Source organism: Electrophorus electricus, chromosome 5 (assembly GCF_041902795.1).
Source record: "Electrophorus electricus isolate QZ-2024a chromosome 5, ASM4190279v1, whole genome shotgun sequence".
Classification (NCBI taxonomy): Eukaryota; Metazoa; Chordata; class Actinopteri; order Gymnotiformes; family Gymnotidae; genus Electrophorus; species Electrophorus electricus.
Window position 1 is genome coordinate 972,501 of NC_137501.1, and position 6,809 is coordinate 979,309.

The window sequence follows — 6,809 nt, forward strand, 5'->3', positions numbered from 1 at the left end:
CAAGGTTTCTTGATTCCCCTTGATTTTTTTTCTTTTCCATTATAAAACCCTGTCGGTAAAATCAATTGGGCTTGATTATCATGCTTTTTACAACCATGTTCGCGATCCTTTGTCACACTGTGTGTCTCAACAAATAGGCTCCCCCCAGAAATCTTTTCTCAATCTGTCTCAACAGACAAACTCCCCCAAGTAATCTTGACGTTGCACTGCTGTTCAGGCGGCAGGTTTGCAAGGTTCATCAATGTTAATTTCCACTCGCATGCAAAGAGTGAAGAGGAGGGCTGTTTAAACGACGCTGTTGGGTCAACTTTGCACTACTGCCACCGCTCACCCATCGTTCTGAGAAAGAGGAAGCTGGGGGCAGGATTATCCTGCAGTACACTTTCATCATAACACTGCCATTTGCCTGGAACACTGTCGAATCAGTCGATTCGACAACCGCCTGTCATACAAGATGTGCCTCAGAAAACAAAATGTTTTCAAGACATGCCAAAACAAAATCATAAACCCATAAGCGTGGACGTACTGTCTGTTTTGTTATCTCTTGCGGCAGATAAAATTTGAAATTGTTTGTGTCCTACACGTTGTCAGAAGCAGTCAGTGACGTCCTTTTTAATGCTGTCTGTGTCAGAAGGCACTGAAAGTTATGAAGGAGGAAGTCAAGATTCTCAAGTTTGAAACAATGTTCACTCATTTCTGGATGGTTTCCTATGTATAAACGGTATTGAGAGTTCAAGCTGGTCTTAAATAATGACCTTTTCAGGTTGTCCTGTGGTGCGAAGGTTTGACAAGTTGTGGTGTGGACCAGATCGACTAGCAGTGGCATGAAACCGAAGGAACAGTACAGGTGAAATCTGTTCCTTCGTCCAGGGCCTCGTACATGTTCTGGGTCAGACAGGATCTGATTAATGTATCCAGGTGTAGGTCTCTGCTCTGAAGATATCCCCTTCTCTACCCTCATCTATTGGCCTTTAGTGGGACATTTTGCTTCTAACCCAGAACATGCTCGTGTGGTTTACAAATGGCTGCCATGGACGTCAGGTGTCATTCTGAACACCGACGTCCCTCTACACTTGAAAGCCATCCTTCAGAAACACATCTGAAATAACATCGTTTTTTATGCTTCCACATTTTTCACTTTTTTTGAAGGTCCTTGTCTGTGTGCAGTAGACTTGTCTATCACTCCCAGAGCAAGAAAGACAGAAAGCTAAAAGCCTCATTTGAGTTATGACACTCAAATGTGACATTTGATACTGACCTCTGAAGGTTTATCTAGATGAAATTCTGTGGATGACATTTCCTATGCCAACAAGATAAAACATAAAACATAATTGAATGTATATTCCCTAGTTCTATTTCCTTAATAGGAATTAGACTGAAGAGTGCATGAACAACCTGGCCTGCTGCCGGTGTACAGCATTACCTCCAAACGCTGTGGAGTGCCGCCCAAGCAGTGATCTAGTTTATGTGGTACTTGTATCTATATGGTAATCAACATTTTCACTTAAGTTTACAAGGTTTCCAGAAAAACAAGGCATTGCAGACTGAGGTCCTTTGTGGAGCACGCACTCCACTGCACTCCACTTCCAAGAGTGTACTTCCTCAGCTGATGAAGGACCCCTGTCTATAATATTCTGTTTGACCTCTATTAACCTGGTGGACTTGACTGGAATGACCTCTACATGTTTTAATACAGTACACTGCTCGTACTGTCTGGAGTCTTCTATGTATATACACACACGTTACACATGAACATCATGATGTGTGTGTGTGTGTGTGTGTGTGTGTGTGTGTGTGTGTGTGTGTGTGTGTGTGTGTGTGTGTGTGTGTGTGTGTGTGTGTGTGTGTGTGTATATAGTAAGACATTATTATTTAGTGATGATAATGGAATATACATTATAGTATGTAGAATATTCAATATACGATATATAGTAAAAATACAATTTGTGTGTTTATGGTGGTCTCAAAGTAAACTGGTATACTAATATATCAACTAGCCATTGTAATTAACTCTGGAGGTCAGCCCCTGGATCTACTGATCATGCTGGGGTTGAGAGAGGTCAGCCACTATTCTGTCTGTACTATTCAGTCCTAGAAAAGCATTTGTACAGTGTGTTATTTTCATGAAACCCCTCTGACCAGCCGGTCCAGTGTCTCAGCATTACGTTACGTTCTAGGCATTTCAACCGCTTGGATGGAAACATGGAATGCCATGGCTAGTTTCAGTCTGAGGCTCTGCAGTGTAATAAAAGGAATTTCTCAGACTCCGTTAGTTAGGAGTTCTTGAAACACAATGGAAGTTTAGCTCGAATGACGGCAAGGCGTCGCTGTGCCCAACCCACACAGCGAAATCGTGCTGAGTAGAATGAAGCACGTCTGCCGATTGTGGTGGCTGATGAGAGACGTGATTTCACTCAGGTAGAATATCCTACATGTTATATCTTTAATAGGCTTCTTTGGTTTTAGCGTGTTGTCAAATTGTGTTCATCAGCAGTGTTGAATGAGTAATTATGCGGCTACTTTGCCTATCTAATTTTCAGCCAATTTTCATTGGAGAATACCTAGTGATCTAATTAAGGTCCAAGACCCGGTTTAATCTCTTCAGTTTATTAATGTTAATTGATATGCGTGTAAGTGATGAAGCAAAGCTTTGAAGTTTGTTCTCGTATGGATTTTCCTTCCTGCAGCATGTGTACTTTAATTGCGTCCTCTACTGCATGTCACTGCTTATGTTCGTGATGCTGAGTGTTTTTGTAGACGTGCTCCTGACTAGCCTGCCTTCTGTGTGTTCTTTACCGGCTCCTCTGAAGGACTCACCATCTGGGTAGTGTCATGCTGTGGAAAAAGAAGCATTAACCTCCGGGAAAACGACGTGGTCACTAAGATACAACGCGCAGCATGCAGCCGGTCCCCTCGAGGGTATTTTTAGAGCAGCGTCTATTGATTAGCCTCGTGAACGGTGGTCATCGACTTGGTCAGGTGAACGGAGAGCCAAGATCTCGCGATTGACCTGTGCATTAGTCGACTGAGGGAAAATATTTCACACACGACTCTGACATCCTACATCGTCAAAGCTGACAAATACGTGCCAGCGGTGTACGTATACCACTGAAAGTATACATAACGACCGTATAACGAATGTATAACGACCGTATAACGAATGTATAACGACCGTATAACGAATGTATAAGGACCGCTATCAATGTTGATTTAGTCATTATTTAAATCTGGTTCATGTTAGTTTACAATTTGATCTGTGGCAGGCATGTAGTCATTTACTGGGTTTGCGCAAGCAATTTGATATTTTGGGTTACAGCAGCAAAAATCAGGGGAATGTCACTTATTTAATTATAATGTGCATAATGAAAAATGTGCATATATATATACCAAAGCTCAGTGTGTCATAGATGGGGGAGCTACATGACAGACGGATGTTGGGGTGGAGAGGAATGCATTGCGAGAAGATGGTCGTGATCCCACAAGGGAAGCTGTTGAATTAAAATTCAAATTAAGCAATTTACTAAGTTTAATTTCTTCAAGGTTAACCTGATTTGATGAAGGGATTTTGTTGTGATTTGACCTGATGTAATCCCTCAGTGTTATGGGATGACCTGACTTGTAAATGAAAGCCTTGCTGATGAGTTCAAACAGGTAGGCGGAAGAGTTTCAGACAAGCCTTCCTACCTTTGTCTGTCCTTCTGTAAGTTGTTTTTACATTATGTGTTTGGTAGCTTTAACTGTGATTTTACCCACCAGGTAGCTGTACTATGCAAATGAGCACTCTAACAAGTCACTTTTTTCCTATTGTGTGCTGTGAGCATTCTGACCAATCATATTCCTTCGAGATGCGTGTTCTGTGTTTTGATGAATTACGGCACAAATGTAAATCACAGTGCAGGCTAATCATATAACTATACATCAATGGTCCACCCCCGTGATTTGCATATATGACACAACAAATCAGAATACAGCAATTTAATTGCAATATTGTACAATGTCCAAATGTAGCTGCCCTCTTAAACATTTTTATAGACAGTGTAATCATTTTTGGAATCTATGTGCTAGGTCCCTCAAAAAATGTAATGGTGTGTTGTGTTCTATGTGAGGTTTCCAGGAGCCTGTGGCTCCGGCCAGAAGACCCCCACCACCACCACGTGCTGACAGTTTTGCATACACGCTATGAAGGTCACAAAATGGACAGCTTGACGTAAAGAGCTCTCACTGTTGGCCATCCGTGTGAAGGCCTACGTCCTTGCCAACATGGCGCAGACTGGTGTGAAGCTCTCTCCCCTTCACACAGGTTCATGGATCATGTCTTTTCTTTTTCCTACTCGCCCTGGAGCTGAAGGGTTAACTCTACTGTTGGGGGTGTTTCCTTGCTGTGTGTTTGGATCTTTAAATGAGTGCCTTTACGTGAACTGTGATCAAGCTGACCTATGACAAACTGCACCTGAATCAAGTCCTTCTGTTTGTACCCACGCTGGGCCCGGTGTGAGCACTCGGCTCCGGTGTCTTTCTCAGTAAATATCTCTTCTCTCCCAGCCTCCACACTTCTTTTTGGTCGAGTCTGTATTTGAAGTTCGTCCGCACTGACATGTGACTCATGTTCTATCGCTCTGAACCAAACACAATAAAACCTGAAAAGCAAATATGTGGCTAAAAGAGAAGAGAAGCAAACTTGCCTGTTTGTGTGTGTGTGTGCAGTTGTACTTCAAAAAACAGAAACACACACAAACAGAGAGTGCTAAAGGACCCTCACAGTAACCCACGCTGAGTAAAACCAGGCCTTCCCCTCACTCTGCTTCTGTCTGACGGAGTCAAGCCCACTGAAATGCATGCACAGACACGCCACCTTCTCATACACAGCACTTTAGTTATGACCATGTGTGAGTGCTTGGCCTTGGACACGTGGAGGTGTGGGGGGACACACACACCTTCATGCTGATATGAAGGTGTGAGCAATGCAGGAAGGTGGACAACAGGACTGTCTAAGAGTAGGATGCGTTAGCTACTGCTCTTTCTCTCCTGTGTGTGTGTGTGTGTGTGTGTGTGTGTGTGTGTGTGTGTGTGTATCAAGCGTTCTACTGCATGACACCACTGTTAGGAGGTCACCGTGTCTGAGCCGTAGGGCCGCGTTATTTAACGTTACTCAGGAAACTTAGCGTGTCTGCCAGGGTCTGCCTGTCTAGGATGAGCCACCAATTAATGTGAAGCCCCCGAAAAGTCGAACTACCCCTACCCAACTGCACACAGCATTTCTGCAGGGCTGTATATCGGCAAGCGCCTGCAAACCCCTCACACCAGGGAAAGACCATTTGGGGGGTTGCGAGATATGGACCTGATTTTCCACGTCTCTGAGGCTGGGAGATTTCTTAATGCCTAAAGAGGTTTCTGAGTTTCTCCTTTGTTGTTAAGGGTTTAAATTCTCCCATTCATGAATTCTTAATTGCAGAGGGATCGGTCTGATCCTTCCTTATATTTAAAAAACCCTTTTTTTTCTTTTTTAAAGAGAATATTGATAAGTCTAGATTAGTGAGAATGTTTGTTTAACTAAAATGTCACTTCTATCATTTAGGACATATCCAGTTTACAATACAATACAACTTCCCTAACCGTGTGTGTGTGTGTGTGTGTTTCTCAATCTTGAAACAGTGTGTATGTGGGGGAGTTAATGTATTGACAAAGTACCTTAATAAAAAATTCAGACCCAAAAATACCAGTGTTCCCAGGTCCTAGGTGTGTATAATGCATTTTTTATTTTAAAAAAATAGAATTAGAGAGGTAGAGAAAGCACAAGTTTGTTTGCAGATCACAGATGTGACTGATACGACATGAATATATATACAGTAGCTTTGATAGTTTAAACATGACAAAATCCATTTTCCATCTGTCAACACCGTGTTACTGAGATTAACGTCACCTTCAACCACCAGTTTGTATAGTCACACTTAACTCCTATAGACCTATAGTTTCAGTGCAACGTCCACCCACAGCCATTTAGCTTCAAGGGTTGTTTGTTTGAGCACACTGAAAGACAGCAGCTCTTACTGTGTGGATGGAGTGAAAAGACTTCAGTCTTATTCCTGAAGTCTTATTCCACAGCCGCTTAATAAAAGAGTGCTTAACGCAGCTGTGATTACGCCAGACACAGTCTACGGATTATTCCAGTGATGGGCCAGAAAGCCAAGGCCAGCAAACAAGATAAGATCCAAATCACATCTCTAACGCACATACTGCTCTTGTAAAACCTTGCTTCCTTTGTAGAGTGGGTACAAATCTTTACTCTCGAATTATTTAGTATTATTCTACTTCTCAGTTTCGCAGCCCTAATCGCCACAGATTATTTAGGATTAGAATGTCCAGAGTCCGCGAGCGTCCCCATTTCTGTACAGGTAATAATACTTCAAAAACAACAACAACAACAAAAATGAGGTATCAGAATTTCTCATTACTGCCACTCTCTGTTCACGGTGCAAACAGACGTGACGTGTGATGATGCACGATGATGCAATAGCTACAATGAAACATGCTAATGTGAGATCCATGCACAGATGCTTGGGTCTGTTATCTTGGGTATCTTATTTTTGCGTCTGTTCTTCTGGGTCTGTTTGGGGCAGTTTTGTTGCAACATCATGTCGTGAAGTTTGAGGGCTGGAAGGAACAAATTAAATGACAAAAATGTGTGTTAATTGAAATTAGTAAAAATGCACATTGAAAAAATTGAGTAATCAAGTTATTTGATTTGATAAAGTTTACTGTAACTTTATTTTAAAAGTGTTGATTTGATAGATTGTGATAAAATATGTTTT

At 42.0% G+C, this 6,809-nt stretch overlaps 1 long non-coding RNA gene across 1 annotated transcript in view; it reads left to right on the top strand.

The window, feature by feature from the left end:
* Nucleotides 1-6,704, top strand: part of LOC145657938 (uncharacterized) — a 22,100-nt gene extending 15,396 nt beyond the window's left edge. Inside the window, exon 4 of the long non-coding RNA XR_014123891.1 lies at nucleotides 4,115-6,704. This is a non-coding gene — a long non-coding RNA (uncharacterized LOC145657938). The remainder of the gene's footprint in view (nucleotides 1-4,114) is intronic.
* Nucleotides 6,705-6,809: the final 105 nt, after the last annotated feature.